This window comes from Phalacrocorax aristotelis, chromosome Z (assembly GCF_949628215.1).
Source record: "Phalacrocorax aristotelis chromosome Z, bGulAri2.1, whole genome shotgun sequence".
NCBI lineage: Eukaryota > Metazoa > Chordata > Aves > Suliformes > Phalacrocoracidae > Phalacrocorax > Phalacrocorax aristotelis.
Window position 1 is genome coordinate 49,283,575 of NC_134311.1, and position 19,056 is coordinate 49,302,630.

The following is a 19,056-nucleotide window of genomic DNA, read 5'->3' on the forward strand; positions in this document are numbered from 1 at the left end:
AAATTAATATGTATCTTCCTCAGAATTTCTATTCGTGTCTTTTTTCTGATTGGTAATATAAAGCTATAGCTGTTTGCAAGCAAAGTAACTGTGTGGTTTCCTTAAAAAAAAAAAAACAAGAACAAACAAACAAACAAAAAAAACCCCACAGAAACAAAAAATTATGTATGCTTCCAGTGAAAAAATTGTTAAAATTGCATTTTCCCAAGGCTGTATAAAGGTTGCCTTAAGCTCTTAGAGGTATCAGTGATAAATTTTCATCTTTCTGACAAGTATTAAATGAAAAAGAGTTAGAAATGGTTAATCATAAGTTTCACCTATAGAATACTGGTGTTTTCTTCATAAATAATAATTATTTGTTTCACACACTAAGTGGTAAGCATAACATTTCAGGAAGTATTTAGGTATCAGTAAAACAACCAGCAAACAACAAAAAAATTTTGTAAAAATCAGATTTAAAAACCCAACCAAACAACAAAAACCCAAAAAACCTGCCCTTTTGGCCGCTTAGGGTTAGATAGAACTGATGCAAAATAAATTCAATAGAAAGAAGAAGAGGTCTATAATTCACCAGCAATGTAGTGGTGCATAAGCTACTCAGTGCTTTAGGTGTCTGAATTAAATGTTTAAAAGCAGACGATGCTGCTGTTAGGTTTGTACTGAGTTTTTTGCCACTTCACAAGGGCAGTTACGTCTTGATCCCTACGAATTACAAGTAGAAGCAGGTGGCAGCCTCCCTGGTTAGCATCCCTGAAGGAAGAGGTCCTGGAGGTCTGCGTTGCCAGGCCATAAATAGCCTATGGCCCTGAACCTTGTCAACCCAAAGCTGGAATGAATCTGCCTCCTGCAGCCCTTAAGCTGCTCCTCGTTCTGCAAGACCACTTGCAACCTCCACTTTGCTCAGTGATGAACAGCTGTACACCCCACACAGGTGCCCAGGTGCTGGCAGTGGATGCTGCAGGGGTGGTCTCTGTGAAAAGAGGCTGGGGGCTGTCCTGTGCTGGACACAGCTGGTTCCAGCTACCTCCAATAGACCCACAAAAGGACACAGCTGAGCCGCTCAAAAAAGATCGTGGTGTCTCAAGAAAAACATGTTCAAAAAAGGGCAAAGATTCTGGACAGTCAGAGGAGGGAAAAATAATGGGATATATGAGAGTGAAGACAAGGAGAGGGAGGAGGTGCTCCTGGTGCTGTAGCAGATATTTCCCTGCAGCCATGGATTGAAGCACACACTGGAAGAGGGGAAAAGAGTGAGGAGGAAGCTGCAGCAGAGAGAATGGCTGTGTCCTGACCACATGCCCCACACACCCTACCCCGGACATGTTGCCTGGGGCAACTGGAGGAGTCAGGAATGAAGGGTGAAATTGAGCCTGAGAGAAGGGGAAAGGTGGTTTTTTTTTAAGTTTGTCTTTGTTTCTCAGTACCTGGATCTATTTTAATGGTCAATAAATAAAATTTGTTTTGCCAAATAAAGCCTGTTTTGTCCATAACAGTTATTGACAAGTGGTCTCCCTGCCTCTATCTTGACTCATTTTATTTTCTTCATAGAATCATGGAATCATTAAGGTTGGAAAAGACCTCTAGGATCATCAAGTCCAACCATCAAACCAACAATACAATGTCTCCTAAACCATGCCCTGAAGTGCCACGTCTAAACACCTTTTAAATACCTCCAGGGGTGGTGACTCCACCACCCCTCTGTGCAGCCTGTTCCAATGACTGACCACTCTTTCAGTAATGAAATTTTTCCCAATATCCAATCTAAACCTCCCCTGATGCAGCTTGAAGCTGTTCCCTCTCGTTCTATCGCCAGTAATATGGGCAAAGAGACCAACACCCAGCTCACTACAACCTCCTTTCAGGTAGTTGTAGAGAGCAATAAGGTCTCCCTTCAGCCGTCTCTTCTCCAGACTAAACAGCCCCAATTGCCTCAACTTGTCCTCATAAGACTTGCCTACGTGGGGTATGCAATCAAGTTAACCTCCAGTGAGACCTCAGCCCTTGATCTATATGCCTGGGCTTTTGATAGAGTTTGATAATTCTACCTTCAGCTGGCTGTCAACCAGCACCCCCAGGTCCTTCTCCTCTGGGCAGCTTTCCAGCCACTCTTCCTCAAACCTGTAGTGTTGCATGGGGTTGTTGTGACCAAAATGCATGACTTGGCACTTGGCCTTGTTAAACCTAGGCCCATCTATCCAGCCCCATTCGGAACTAAACACCACGCAGCCGCTCACTCACTCCCCCCACCCATGTAGGATGGGGGCAGAATCGAAAGAGCAAAAGCAAGAAAACTATTGGGTTGAGAGAATAAGAGTTTAATAATTAAAATAGTAATAATGATAATAATGATAATTATAATGATGATGATGATGATGATGATGATAATAATATGAAAAGGAAATGAGGGGAAAAAACCCAAACATAGATATGTCTCAGTCATTTTTTGTTCATGTTCCTTTAGATTTTACTTCTCATTTCTTGCTACCTTCTCCTATATCTTTTGCACCATGTTTTGTCTTTCCTCATTTCTCTGCTCTGTTTCTTTTGGGACTACTATTTTCTGTCTGATCTTTTTAACACATTTTGTAGAAGCTCATTTTTCCCACTGAGAAACTGTACTACCTCTAGAATAAAGGATGAGACAAGTGTCATTATGAAAAAGAAATGTATAGGAAAAAAAGAAGGAAAAAGAAAACTGAGTTTTCTTGAGAGGGTTCACAAGACAATTGAAGTGCAGTGAATAATGCTGTTTTCTTTTGCCTGGTTTTGGGGATCTTTGGGGCTTAGTCTCTTGGAAACTCAACTTTATAAGCTCAGTTCTCTCTCTGTGCACTCCTAGGTACTCTGTTGACATTGTCCTCTCCAAAGTCAGCAAAATTTAAATGAAAACAATGTTTGGAAGTGGATTCTTCCTTTCCCCATACTTACAAGTATATAAGTAAACTGCAGAAGACTTGTTTTCCAGCACCACATGTTTTGGATGCAAGCATATCTGGGAAAACAGGGGTGATATTAGGTGGCAGGTGTGCCTTGACAAAAGTAATGTAGCAGAAAGGTTCCCAGGATCTTTCACTTTCTTCTCTTGTCTCCTCAGCACAGTGGTGATGAAAGAAATCCCTTTTCTTGGGTAATGTGATTTGGACAAGCAGAATTCTGTTGTAGGGAGCCTCTTCAGCCTTTCCAGCCTGGATTTCATGCCATTGGTTGTCCTTAGACTGTGTAAGAAATTGGTGAAGCACAAGGTCATGAACTGAACCATATCTGTTCTTGTTATCACACTGTCAGGGAGTCTTGTTTAAAACAAAATGAAACAAAACAAATCAAAACAAACAAACACAAAAAAAAAGAAACAAGAGAATCACTGTGGTAAAGAGAGGTACAGGGATAAGAAGTGTGCGTTTGTTTGATTAATGATCTCAGGTTATTTCCGTCCTTTTCAGAAAAAGGATGCTTACTTTCAGACTCTGCTGTCTTTTCTGCATGCCTCCGCAATTAAGAAGACAGAAACAAACTTATACTGAATAATTTAGTAATCTGTTAACAGTGAATCTGTGTTCATCTACCAAAATACAGTATTTCAACATAGAACTAGCCCTGTGCAAATCCAATAAATTTCTTAGATATTCTTCATATTCTTCATATTCATATTCATATTCTTCAGTCCTGAGTACCCTGCCTGCCAGCCACCAATAAGACTGTGTAATCATTTGGGTTTTTATTCTTATCTTCTTAGTATGGCAAAGTTAAGATATTCCCAGGCTATTCAGTGATCAGTAGCTAATTTACATTTTTTTTTTAATTCTCTACCCTCTACTTTTAAGTCCTAGTTTCTGCAGAATACATTTTTAAGAAACCTCAGTGATCCTTAACTTTCAACTATGTATAAGGGAATAGACAATTTCCATTGCCCACTCAGGGTCTTCCTGACACCACCTGTCATGAAACAATTTTTGAATCGTCTGCAAGGGAGGCCTCTACATTCCCAAGAACTACTATACCATTTCCAGTATTGTAACAGTGGTCTGTTACTGGTTTTTGCAGTGAAGGTCTTCTATTCTACTTTCAATCCCAGACTGGATTCAAGGAAACAGTCTAACAGCATGCACATTTTTGTCTAAGGCAACCTTTAAGGAGCCTTCCTAGTTGCGAATTAGTAACGCATATTTGCTAGGCCCTAGTTTCATTGCTTCAGGATGGGGGACACAAAGGTACCTCTCCCTTGAGGGATGAATTCAGCCAGATTTCTGGTGGAGTAACTATGAGTTCTTTATTAGTGTTCTAGAGAGTGAAATCCAAAGATCAAGAGTGGCACAAATTTCTCCCAGCAACATCAATAGGGAAAAAACATTACTTAGCTGCAAGGAAAAAGGAAAGAGAGATGCCTTAGAATAATTAATAGCAGATCCAGAGGCTGTTGTGCAGCAAAAAATCCTTAGTGAACCTGAATCATATTAGTCCCAAATATGTGAACCATTCCTCACTGTCCAAAATTTGAGGATTATGAATGTTATTAGCAAGGAATTAATCTAACTCTACAAACTACTAATCTGTCAGAGTGAGAGCTCTCAGCCTCAATAAAGGAATTAAAAGAGGTGCATTAAAAGTTTAGAAGATTTCTATTATTTTGGTATTTTTATGTTTTCTTTAATGTATGTTGAAAGTGTGTAAAATGTGAAAAACAGTGAAAAACATCTTATCTTGAATCTAATAGAAGTTTTGACAAGTAGTTCACTTTTATGATCAGGATACCATATTATGCTTGAGTGGACTAAACATCATGAGCATATTATCATCATCTGAGGTAATCACACTGAATTTTAATTTTGGTGTGGGATGTTAATTTGAAATGTTATGGCCACCAAGCACATGTTTTGCCTGAGAAGGCTTAATCAGATGATACTATTGTTTAGCATATTATTTCCCATGGGCAAATTAAGCTCAAGTGTTTAGCTCTGTGGATCCTTAAGAATCTAATGAACTACCCTGGGATCACACACAAGGCAACAGTTCATACACAGTGATATATAGCAAATCACATTTTAATTTTTCAAACAAATAAATAAGTTTTGGTATTTATGGAAAAATATTAGATATGTTTTCTATTTTAAGTTTGACACTAAATCAATTAAGTGTTTATGCAAGCATACTTGTACAGGGCTTAGCACTATGTTAATTTGAAGTAGAAAGCAAATGGAATATATTGCTCTATCTCCTTTTGAGGTACAACAATGGCATTTGTGCAGCCTTTAGCTCTATTCCTCTGACAATTCAAATACCACATTTTAAAAAATTAAAATGCTATCATTTTCTGCTTTGGCAAAAATTTTCTCTTTCAAGCAAGTTTATGAAAGATTACTTCTGTGATTTTGTGGAAACTTTATTTGTCAAAGGAAGATAATTCCCCCCTGAAGCCATCAGCTATGAGATATATGTATGAAGACATGAAAATCTGAAAGATTTAAAAACCCCAACGAAATAATTCACCTGGCGTAATTTTTACCTGTTAGTAGGTAAGTGACTTTTGTATTTAAGTTCACTCACCAAACCAAGAAAGAAGCTTTTCCAAGACTGATTCCTAATATTATGAATTATCAAGATAGTGTCTTACTGGGATGAACACACTGATTACCCACCACCTCTCATTAGTCTTTCATTGTCAAGGACAAGGTCATTTTCCGCAACTTCTTTATTTTTCTTCCTAAGATGTAGAGGAAAATAAAGACATAGGAATCAAATAATCTGTAACCAAGCCACAAAGAAAGCACACCAGCATATCAAATGAATTAATGAATTTGGAAAAAATCAAGATTTGTCACAATTGTAGATTTACTAGTTAGAAATTATCTATATTTATTTCTTTAAATGATTACTGGTATTTTACATTATGAAGGATTTCTCTCACTGTCTGAAATTAGATTTTAATGATATAGCCTAAGAACCATCACCTTATTTACCACACCTTTTAATAAGTCCCCTCTCCTACTTCCTAAATATCAAAACAATAAAAAATATTAAAGAAGAAAAACATAGTATATGGTGTTGGCTTCCATTTGTAGTTTGAAACACATTTTTCTGCTATTCTACCAGTTTGGTTGGATATCATTCTGTCAAAATATTTTCAGGTTCCAAACTGAGGAAGGTTATTCTTGCCTGATCCGTTTGGTTTTATTCCACTCTTTCAATGACAGAAAAAGTCTTTTTTAGACACTGTCACTACAATATTTATTAAAAATAGATTTAACAACAGTACTAACATGAAAATTGCATGCCAAAAATACTTAAGTTAAAATAATTAAACTCAGATTCATTTTGATGATTATATGGCAACTGTATAAACTCTATAATCAATCATTTTTAGTACATTTTTAATAAGTCACATAGCAAATGGAAGATCATCAGCAGTAAAAAACTAATTTCAATAAATCCTTTTTCATTTTTGTATCTTAATTCAAAACTATAAAAAAAATGACCCAAGTATAACCTTATGCCCATTTCCTTGAGACCCAACATTTCTGTTAACAGTGTTGTATCCTTACTTGTGTATCTCTGCAGTGAACTCTGGCAGGAAGGAGGAAAGGAATCTATTTCCCAATGGTTATGAATGCTTTATTATATTAGAAACCCTACTTCATATAATTTCCTCCCTGTAAGACAACTCTAATGAAGAGAAAATGGACCACTGTAATAACCTGACAACCACATTTACCCATAAAGAAGGTTAGTTTCTTAACAAATCCCACCTTCAGCTCTATGAAACTCTACTATGACGGAAGAACTCAAAGAGTAGGAGAGAAGTCTCCAGAACTGTTTTTTTTGTTAGATATTCAGCTAACAAGCAAAGCTCTGTAATGTTTTCCAGTGGCATAGTCACAAATCTAATGAAACAGCAGGATCACTGGAATCAAGGAACATTTTATTTACTTTGATTTTCATAAACATAAAGGTAGGGAAAAGAACAGTGTATCATTTTAATCACCAGTCCAAAATAATCTGTAAATTAATACATGTATGAGTAAAGATAGTGCTTACAAGGATGTGAAAAGCATGCTAATCTGAATCAAATCAGCTGGTCCATCTTCTGCATTTTGTCTGTGGCAAGTGCTAATTGCAAGATACTGAGAAAATTACCAAAAAAAAAAATCCTTGCACAAACTTCAAATCTCACACCAACAGACTTTCGATCTCCATACAGGATAGTTTCTTCTTAGCTGGATGTTGCTTCCATCTATTACTGAGTAAGTTTGTAAGTTTGTATGCTTCTCAGAATTTTTTTTTGTTTTGTTTTTTTTTTATTTCCCATGATCAGAGTTGTATTGGGTTTGCCAGGAGCCAGTCACAGCAAAAACCACTCCAGGTACTACTCTTCACTGTTTCACCGATGAATTAAGCTTTCTAGAGCTCCCATTGACTTTTGAAGGATGCTGTAGTTGTTTTCTGTCAACAGAAATCATAGAATCACGGAATCATTAAGGTTGGAAAAGACCTCTAGGATCATCAAGTCCAACCATCAAACCAACAATACAATGTCTCCTAAACCATGCCCTGAAGTGCCACGTCTAAACACCTTTTAAATACCTCCAGGGGTGGTGACTCCACCACCCCTCTGTGCAGCCTGTTCCAATGACTGACCGCTCTTTCAGTAATGAAATTTTTCCCAATATCCAATCTAAACCTCCCCTGATGCAGCTTGAAGCTGTTCCCTCTCGTTCTATCGCCAGTAATATGGGCAAAGAGACCAACACCCAGCTCACTACAACCTCCTTTCAGGTAGTTGTAGAGAGCAATAAGGTCTCCCTTCAGCCGTCTCTTCTCCAGACTAAACAGCCCCAATTGCCTCAACTTGTCCTCATAAGACTTGCCTACGTGGGGTATGCAATCAAGTTAACCTCCAGTGAGACCTCAGCCCTTGATCTATATGCCTGGGCTTTTGATAGAGTTTGATAATTCTACCTCATAACCAGTAGCTAGACAGAGAATTTTTCTAAATACCATTATATTTATGGTTTTTTTCTGATATTCCTGAAAAAAAATCTTTTTTTTAATGTATTCTTTTTAATCAGAATAACAAGCAATAAATGAATCTGAAAAACAAATAAGCGTAAGGTAAAAGAATGGAAAGAGGAGAATTTCAGGGGCTTCTCATCTCTTGAAATTCCAAAAGAACATTTTTGCCTTCCTTGTTACTGCACTTCCGGAGTGTTTATATAAGTATTAGGAGCTGATGGTGAAACTTTTTTCTTTCTGGGACAAAAGAAAAATACGTATTATAAAGATGCTATTAATATGTTGGGGAATGGCTCAAAAATAAGTAGAAATTTTAGATTTTTTAATATCAGAGTATATTCACTATTCATGGTAATTAGTCAAAGTAGAGCAGTTCTTGATTTCCAGGAAAAGATTTGAATATCCAGATATGAATGAGTTAATTTTAAACCATTCCTCAGTTATGTAAATGCACAAAATGTAGTGCCACTTTCTATTCTTATTACAATCGTGAGACTGTCACTATAATTGATTAATTTTGTGCCATTCTTTCCCAGTGATCTCTCTGTCACAAGAATGAGCTATCACAGAATTTTAATGCTTAGTACATTTTAGTTTTCATAATGTATTCTGATTTTCATTCTAGTGACAAAGGTTGGCAAAAAATCAGGCCATATTCATAACAAAGGCTGCAAAAATAAAGCAGGAAACTGTATAGAATCCATCTTCATGACAATCTCAGAACAATGAGAACAGAAATATCACAAAACAAAACTCTTTGTTCTTGTGGCAGTCTTGGTATTGTAATATCACAATACTCCAAAATGCATTTCTGAACCTTTTGGATTGGATATATTAAATTCATTTTGCAGTATGGATATCTTTCACAATATTTTAAAAAGAGGATAGTGGGGAAAAAAAATAGTGTCAAAATGTGATTTGTTAGGAACAGTTCTGATTTAATGGAAAATACTATTTGGCTGCTCACTAATTCCTAAATCCATTACTGAGTTATGTGGGGAAGGAAATGGGGGCAAGCAGGGAGGAAGGAAAAACCAATAGTTATTTTTCATGTGAACTTTGAACCACGAACTAGTTGTTTCTTTCTGGGCCTCATAGTATTACAATTATTTGATAAATGGCTAACATGGCAAAACTGTGAGTATCAAATATAAGAAACCTTCAGTAAATTAAAAATTATTGTAATTTATTGAAGTTGTGGGTTGTGTTATTATGAATTATGTGTATTCTCCACATTCTGCTCCTAGAAGTAGTGTGAGCCAAGAACCAATGGTGAATTTGGTTTTCGTTCTCTAGAGTAAACAAGTCTATGTTCTTTAACACCAAACTCATTGATTGCGTACAATCCCTACATTTGTCTATCCTTCTGCATAATGTTAGTTTTTCTTTTAGCACCCCAATTTTTCAAACTCTCTGTTGGACAGAAAACTATTAGTAATATGAAAACAGATAGGTAAACAAGCCTTGCTATATTGTACTTTATTGTAAACAGAAAGAAAAACAACCTGTTCAATAGCTTGATGGACAGATAATCTGATGGTGAAAATATTTTCTGGTTTAACAATTAAACAACAATAACAGATGTTTTAATTCAAAGGTCAGGCCATATTTCTAATTTGAAAAGTTTACATATCTAGCTGTGAGCTCATATTTGTCATACAGCTCAAAGCCTTATTCTATATTGGTTTTTATATACATTTCTGCAATCCAAGAGGATTAGGAGAGAATACCAAGTACTTACAGTAATATTTATTAAATTTTAGTGTACTACAATGCAACTTCAGAAAAAACACTAAAATATTTATTCATCCATGGGATGTCTGTCACCTCTACTTCATTACTGCACATAGGTGCTTGACACATATTTAAATATTGCAGACTGGAATCTAAGCAAGTATACTAGGGAAATACTCCATGCTTAGCTTTTATATTCTAAACTTTGTCACAGCTGTTGCCAACTGTTGAAATCAGAGTATTTAGCTAGATGTGCTTCTGGTCTGACATGATAGGGCTTCTCTAATAGCAAATAGATACCAAGAAGTATAGTCTCAGAAGAATGGTATTAAAAAAGAAAAGTATTTATTGTTATTTCCTGTTTCCACTGCACTACAATACCAATAGGTAGTACAGTAATAAACACTTTCCTAGCTCTGCCCAGGTTTGTACATTTGTGATACCATTTTTTTCAACACTGAGAGAAAGTTAGTGAAAAAATATCCCTTGTTCAGATTCTGGAGAAAGATCTCTTCCTCATGGGATCAAGAGTAAATGAAATGCCTTATTTAGCTCTCCAAATTCATAAGTGTATGCTCATCTACTGCCCTAGGGGTCCATGACCACCCCAGGAGGGAAGTAAAGAGGTCTTGCTTACAGGCGTCATGTGTTTAGACCACAATTTCAATATACAAAAGGAGAAGATAGCATCTATTATTGAAGCCAGTGAATTTTAAAGCTCATCTCCCAAACACTGATGACCAAGGACTATGCTCACATGTGTAGGTGTTCAGATGCTATTTAGCCATTTTCAGCATTCATCATCCCATCTATCTGGAGTAGAGGCTGAACACACCCTCCAAAAGAAAACAGCAAACTCTTACCTGAAAACAGACAAATATGCAAAGATCTCAGACCTAAATTAGAGGAAATCAAGTCTGTTGCTATTCCATTTAAAATTACCTCAGAAACAAAAAAACAGAGATAAGTGGTTTCATAATCTACAAGAAATATGTGGAGTTCCTGGAATTAAGTCTTTACAACATTTGTCCGCATGTTTCTATCTCTTAGGGTCATTCCTTTAAATGTTCAGAGAAAGCTGTGCAATTGTCTATGAATCAGCTTGGTCAACATACCAGATTTTCCAAAATATGCAGTCATTTATTATTATTGGCCAATCTCATCCCCATTAAATTAAGAAAAAAACAATTTCTCTAGAGGAGTAAGCTCACCTTTTTTATAGGAGACAAAGCCTGTACCGTTGTTAGTGCAGCGGGACCTATTGGTCGGTATTGTGTGCTCCCTTTTTGCCTGTCTGGTTCTCTCCAAGCAAAGGAAACAGGGATATGGGAGGAGAGAGGAAACAAGTATTTGTGGCCCTTCACAGTATTCAGTAGCAAGATGTGCCCCTAGATCCAGGAACTGGGAAGTGCCTACTGGCACTACAGAATAGATTGTAATCCTTCAGATTAGATTTGTACATGGAGTATACATTAGCAGTGATAATGAAATGAAATGCTTCAATTGAAAAAAATTTCCCTGTGGCATGCTTTCATAACCATCCTCTGATACATGAAATTGCAATCCAAGACACCACTTCATGAGTCCCTGCTAGGAGTTATTGTTCACTGATAAGCAGAGCATCATGGTTTCTCCTATTGCATTCATCATATGCTTTCCATGACCATGGCTGTTTTGGTGTCCACAAAAAAATTCCTGAAGGTGGCCATTGTCCAGACATCTCTCCTGTGGCCACCTTCTTTCCTTCTACAGCTGCTGAATCTCCAGGATTACCAACAACTGTTCAGAAAACTGAAAGCCCCAGAGGGGAGTAATACTGTTCTGGTACCCAGGCTCAAACTTTCAGCAGTGGATACCTAGCCAGTGTTGTCAAGGAGGTAGTGTTCTCCTAGACCACTGCTGTCTGTGCTGCTGCATGGCCTGAGGCAGTCTTTGTAGTTCCCCAGGGAGGAGGGATGAGTGAGACCTGGCCAAAGTCCTGCCACCTTCCCCAGCCCCCAAAAAGGGATTTGCACATCCCTGGCAGAAATACAGCCTCAGCCTGAGACAGTTGGGCACACAACTACAGCCCGTCTGCAGCAGAGGGGAGAACTTGCCAGGTGGCCCAGGAGCTTCCAGCAGGAGCTCAGTCTGGTGGTCCAAAGACAAAATCCCAGCACTACTGGCAGCATCTCTCATGTTGACATTGCCTGCTTCAGCAAGCCCAGCCCTCCAGGGGCTCCGTTCTGGCCACCTGAGGATTGACACACCAGGCTGGCTGTACATGTGGTTGTGGGTTGCTTGAGCATTTTGCCTTGCATTTTGCAAACTTTGCTCCTCTGTTTCAATCAGAAGCAAAACTCTTAGACAAACTAAAGTGAAAGTGGTTTGTACCAGACTAGTTATCCCCCTTGGGTGACAACTGCAGGAAGATGGGCAGATTGTTATTCCGTTTGCACTCCCCTCCCCTCTGGACCTTGAGTGTGTGTGATCCCTCCTCCTTGTGCTCAAGTGTCTGTGCTCTCACCCTGAATAGTAATGGGGTGCAAAATGTGCTAATGGGATGTGAGCTCCAAATCATTGCCCTAGTGAGTGCCCTAATTAAAACCAACAAATTAACATTCAAATCTGTCCCCAGGTAAACCAAAGAGAAGTGCTGCCAGGGGTAACACTCGTGTAGCTGCAAGCAGGCTCAAGAATGCAGGTCAGTTCTAGAGCCGACATTGTTCTGTACATTTGGGGAAAAGAGACAATTTTGGCTCTCTAAGGTTGTCCCAAGTACAAGTGAAGGGAGAAGAGAACCATATCTCAAAGAAAGCAAGTGACCAATTTCTGTGTTCTTGTTTCTTTTGGGTTTTTTTAAACACAACTTTGAAATATTCTGTGGATGAACTGTGAGAATATAGAATTGCTTTATGAAATCACAACTTTCAAACCCTATTCTGAGAAACTTTAGAAGTTATATGCTAGCAATACTCTATCCTCTTCAATTTTAAGAATTTCTCTGTTGAAAACATACTTTTTTCTTTTTCTTCTGGGGAATCAAACCAACAGGATCTGTTGACAAATCTCTTTAGCAGTCTTAGTATCAACGGTGGTTCCTCTGGATCCTCTAGAAAGGAAATTTTGAGAGAAGACTGTTGATTGGAGAACGCAGCCTGTGTGCCTTGAACATAGCTAGTTATAATTTCTGTGTGAGGAGTGCTAGTACTGGTATCTGTTATGACATGAATTTGATCAGCTGCTGTTTTTCAAAACTCAACTTCAGCATTGGTAATGTCACCATCTAAGACCCTTCTTGTGGTAGTAAAAGCATAATTTTTGGCAGCTACTCCAGTTTCCTTGCTGACTCTCATAATATCTTCACATTCTGTTGTTCCCAGAAAAGAAGAGGGAGCTTATTTTCCTTCTTATTTATCTGAGCTGTGCCTGTCCAAGTAATGCTGCTGTCAACATCAATACTTTCTAGCTCCTTGTCACTATCATTATCAATTTTAATCACAACTGGAAAAGAATGTGCTGAGTTACTTGTGTGATCTTTCTGCTGTTTATTCATAATCTTTTCCTTTTTCTTTTTACAATGCCTCATTGTATCACTTTTCCTTCATACAATGACTCCACACTCGGACTTCTAATCTCTTCTTTTCATTTCCTTACTCTTTGTCTCATTACTTGCTTGATTGTCTGAAAGGCTATCGTCATTTCTGTAGCAGTCACTGAATTTTGATAAAGTTTTCTTGTGGTCATTTCCTTTGTCTAGAATTGTGCTGTCCTTGACTGCATTGTCCAAGTGGTGAGTTCTGTACTTTTTTTTCCAACAGGCTTTTCACTTTTAATTCCATCAGTACTTCCAGAGGGTGTCCTTGACCTATTGCTTGATTGACTCCTTGATCTGCAGCTTTCACAATAACAATAGGGTCTGTCATAAGAGTCCCCTACAGCTATGCAGATCTATCTTTCCAGTAAAAGACTGTATACGGTATCCTGGACTAGTAGCTTGCCTTGAATTGTGAGCATTAGACTGAGTCCTCCTCCTCCATGAGGATTTATAGACATCTTAAACCATGTTTTAACTATATAAAGCAGAACCATCCTGGTATTTACTTTGGCAATTGTCTCTCACATAGTAATAATGACTGCCTATGCTCCTTGATCTTCTTTTGCCAGGGCCCTTGCTATGTGCTCATGATCTACTTACTTCTCTGGATTTAGTGCTTTCATGACTTATAGAGCCTCTCTGGTTGTCTTGAGAGGTGCTGGTGTCATGAGTTCTCAACATCATCCTGTTTCTTTTGCTCCTGTCTGTGCTATCTCTGTTTCTTGATCATCTCCTTTTAAGTTGACCTTTGCCACGATGGTCCTTCCTTATCCTACAGCTATTACTGCCTTGACTGTGCTGTGAATAGGAATGTGGACTTGTGGACTTTCCTTTCCTGCAAATGTATGTGGCTACAAGGAGTGCATATAGTGTCCCTTCCTGAAGAGGGGCTCCAGATCAAGTTCTGCAGAGACAGATCTTTTACTTAACATTTATTATAATCTTTCTTCTTCACTGCAAGGGATGAGCATCATTTACACCTACCTATGTTCTCTGAATATAGGGGAAAAAAATGGCAAAGAACTTCTGCTTGGTTCACTGTCACTACAACTGTGAAATTGAGTTGGCTGCTCTTTCTTCATGTCTTCCCTTTTCTTTGACTGACTTTTCAGTGTCCAAAGACAGCTCAGCTGGTTCTCATGTTCTCTCAGCTAATGGCTTAACATACCCAATAATAACACAATTGTCCAAAGAACAGTCAATGTCATTTAAGGCAGCATTAGCCTGTACTGAGTTTACTGTTCAGTTCTTTTCACAGCAAAGTCCTCACCAGAACTTTCTGACACATCTAGAGGAGAACTGATTGTTGCATCAGGCTTTCTCTCCTGAAGTATAAGATGACGGCCCTGGATTTCATCACAGATGAACTGTGATCTAGTTCTCGAGAATCTGCCTCATATGGAGACATTGTAATAATTGATGAGTCAGAACAGCTGTCTTCATCATACAATGAAGCAGGAGAATTCTATTTGTCATGCTGATCATTTGCTTCTAAGTTAAAAGGAGATACAGCAAGACAGATGAATTCACGTGAAGTATGGTGTTCCCACGTTAGGCTGTTATGTTGAGGAAATCTCCAGCCATCGGGTCTGGCAAAAGAGCCATTTTCTGATGGTCTGAATATGTACCCCTTAAAGTCATTTTCATGACAAATTCTGCAGAAAATAGAATAGAAAGACTGCTTACAGAGCAGGCATTCTGCTTTGGTTTTTGACCACTCCTGGACAAAACAGAAACAGAACCTGTGGAAGCAGTGGCTGAGATAACCAACATTGTCAAATCTGTCCAAGCAGATGGGGCTTTAGAATCAGGAGACGCTTGTGTAGAGTCATCAGAAGTACTGGTTTTGGCTTAGAGAGAGTTAAATTCCTTCATGGTAGCTTGTACGATGCTATGTTTTGGGTTTGTGATGAAAACAGTGTTAACAACACCAAGACGTTTTAGTTATTGCTGAACAGAGCTTACACAGCCTCAAGGCCTTTTCTGCATCTCAGAAAACCCTGCCAGTGAGTAGGCTGGGGGTGCAGAAGTTAGGAGGGGACACAGCTGGGACAGTGACCCCAACTAACCAAAGGGATTCCCCATACCATATGACACCATGTTCAACAATAAAAGCTGTGAGAATACGGAAGGGAGGAGCTTTCCTGGAGATGGCTGAACACTTACCTTGATAGGAATTAGTGAATGAATTCCTTGTTCTGCTTTGCTTGTGTGTGCAGATTTTGCTTTATTTTTTAAAACTTTCTTTATCTCAACCCACAAGTTTTATCACTTCTACCTTTCCAATTGTCTCCCCCATCCCACTGGAGGGCATTGAGCAAATAGCTGCATGGTACTTAGTGCCAGCCAGGGTTAAACCGCAACAATCATAGAATCATAGGATCGTTTAGGTGGGAAGGGACTTTAAAGATCATCTAGCTGTAACATCCCCTGCCATGGGCAGGGATACCTTCCACTAGGCCAGGTTGCTCAAAGCCCCATCCAACCTGGCCTTGAACACTTCCAGGGAGTGGGCATCCACAACTTGTCTGGGCAACTCATTCCTGTGTAGTTCAGTAAAGAATTTCTTCATAATAGCTAATCTAAATCTACCATCTTTCAATGTAAAACCATTACCCCTTTTCCTGTCACTACATTTCCTGATAAAGAGTTCCTCTCCATCTTTCCTTTAGGCCCCCTTTAAGTACTGAAATACTGCTATAAGGTCCCCCAGAGCCTTCTCCTCTCTAGGCTAAACAACCCCAACTCTCCCAGCTTGTCATCATAGGTGAGGTGCTCCAGCCCTCTGATGATCTTCATGGCCCTCCTCTGGGAGGCCCTCCTCCAATTCGCTGGCATCTAGTGCAACTTACTTGTACTAGCTTAGGGCAAAATGTTGCTATCAGCTGCAAACTCCTTAGCTGATGAAGTCATGTTCTACAAAAGAAAAAGAAAGATCATTACTTTTCTAGAGAGAAAAAAATGTTGAAGTCTAGACAAAGAAACCCATAACCATCATCTTTAAGGTTAAAAAATCCAGCATTAGCCAGCACTGAAAGAATATGAAAGAGACAACACAACACTAATTATTTTGCTTGGTTTCTCTGCAGAACACTTGAGAAGTGTAGGTGTCATGTGTAGCTTTCATCCTAACACGAAAAGGAAGGACTGAAAACTCTCCAGCTTAGGAACTACGTTTCTAGAAAACCTGTTCTATCCAAAGAAGTAATTAATCTGTCTTCACTAACAAGAGCAAAACTGTCTTTTCTCCTCCATTTTTAAGTGGAGGTCCTCATTTGTAGCACCACTTTTTTCAGGAGTACGTAAGAGTCTGTAGGATCATGTATTCACAAGAGTCTTAAACCAGCCTTTCCCTTACAAATGTAGACATGCCAGAAATATAACATCTGACAACTCGTGCCCCCCAAAGCAGTGACACCCTTTCCACCCTTAGAAGCCCAGCCTTGACAGTCGTGTTTGTTCTTTCTGCCTTCTAAATGACCCCTTTTTTGCTTTTGAATTCTACATTCCTCTTTTCCTACTGATGCTGTTTATCCACTCTCCTCTTTTTCTCTCAAGGTTCAGCAGCAGTTCCCTTGCTGCAGTCTTTCTGCAAAGCTCTTCAGGGATAAGGCACATGAGAAACTAGCTAGAACTGGGTCTTCTGGGCAGTTCTCCTGGCAGTCAGCATGCTGTAGCATCTGCTCAGTGGTGTTTCTATACTGCTCAGTGGTGCTTCCGTACTGCTTGAACAGTATCACAGAATCAGCATGTATCTCCACAGAATAAGCTGTATTTGAAATGAAGAAGAAAAGTAACAGAGGGACATCATAGTAATTTCCATGCACATCCATGATCACATTATGGTCAGAGGACAGACAAAAGTCCAGTCTAGTGACTTTGGAAGCACTGTCAGAATCAAACACGTGACAATGCTAGGGGTGCTCCTACACCAAGCTTATTACCCTGTCACATCACAGGAAGCTATGAGTTCTGCTGGCTCCATGGTCAATTGTTACTAGTACATAATGTGTACTTACATTTACCTGATCTGTACTTACAATGACAAATTTCTAAACTATTCAAGCAATTCCAGATCTCTGTTTCACATTAAAATCAGGCTCTGAATTGTTACAAGTTTTAAGTGGAACTTGAATCATGCTGGCATATGCGAAGACTACAGGCAGGACTTGCTCTGTCTTCCCATTCTCAAATGACTGTTTTGAAGTGGTTCAGTAACGTTCTGATTAACGTCATCTGAGGCACGTTTCCAAAACAGACCAACCTTCGTGTATTAAAAATACAAAACAGTTAGTTCCATCCTTTAAGAATAAAACAAAAACAAGTATTTAACCTAAAGTACCAGTCTCAAAGTTCTGCTGGGCCTATACTGTTCTTATACCCTCTGACTCTGCTTTACTGGGCCAACAGTGCTGGCTACTGTTGATGGATCATGCATAGAGATTGTTGGCCTAATGACCTCCAGAGATGCTTTCAACCCTAAATTAGTCAATGGTTTTATAGCAGAAACAGCCGGATGGCATACCTACACCTGTCCTCAGGTATGCAGTGCTGTTGTATCTAGTCAGACTGTCAACTGTGCTTAGCCATAAATCTATCTATTTTAAAGGTATTTTAGGTATCAAGATTATGTACAGGAATTATAAGTCACTTCAAATAAGCGACCAAGTTACTTACACAGAAGTCATTATGCCATCTTTTGCAGGAAGCCCAGAAACATTTTGAAACCCCATGCTGAATGCTGGACAAAAAGTGTGCTGTGCAGACACACTAGACACATACACAGGCACACAGGCACAGGCACACACGAGTGGACAGAAAAGTAATGGATTTGTGCTCAGCAATGAGTGCATCTAAAAGGGTGTATTCTGTTTTTGTGCAATTTCTCCTCAAACCTGCCCCTCCTTCTCCCCTTGTGAGGAAGTTGCAGACCATGATGAGGTCTCCACTCAGTCTTCTCTTCTTGAGCCTGAATAAACCAAAGGACTTTAGCCACTCCTCGTATAGTTTCTCCTCTAAACTCTTCACCTGATTGTGGGCTTCTTCTAAACCCTGTCCAGTAGCTTCATATCCTTATTGAAGGGGCAGGTGCTGGTCTCTTCTCTCTGGTGGCCAGTGACAAGACCCAAGGGAACGGCAGGAACATGGGCCAGGGGACGTTTAGGTTGAGTATTAGGAAAAGGTTCTTTACCCAGAGGATAGTGGAGCACTGGAACAGGCTCCCCAGGGAGGCAGTCACAGCACCAAGCCTGATGCTATCCAAGAAGCAACACCCTCAGATTTATGATGTGAATTCTGGGGTTGTCCTGTGCAGGGACAGGGGTTGGACTCAATGATCCTTGTGGGTCCCTTCCAACTCATGACATTCTATGTGCATATGCATGTTAACAAAAACAAAATCTTTTTGTGAAACCCAGCTTTTACCTAGGTGCTTTTATACAAACAAGTGTTTTCTATCTTGCAGGAATTTATAGTTGATCCCTCAATGAACTCAATAAAGTGTTGAATGTGTCAGTCTCAGTTCTACCTGTCGTATTAATCCTTGGATACTATGATTTAAGGTAACTTTACTGATAAAATGAAGACTTGATAGAAGATACAGATCACAAACATGCATTGACTGAAATCAAAATATTGGATAATATAAAGACCATCTGGAAACATGAATGCTAGGTAAACAAATGTTTTTTTTTTTCAAGTATAACCACAGAAAAAATGATGCTTCTTCCTTCTTCAAGTTT

General features: G+C 39.0%; 1 long non-coding RNA gene and 1 pseudogene across 1 annotated transcript in view; one reads left to right on the top strand and one right to left on the bottom strand.

The window, feature by feature from the left end:
- The window catches only part of LOC142050161 (uncharacterized), a 589,738-nt gene that overhangs the window by 403,312 nt on the left and 167,370 nt on the right, over positions 1-19,056 (top strand). The window lies entirely within an intron of this gene.
- On the bottom strand, positions 12,684-17,300 carry LOC142050029 (E3 ubiquitin-protein ligase Topors-like; annotated as a pseudogene).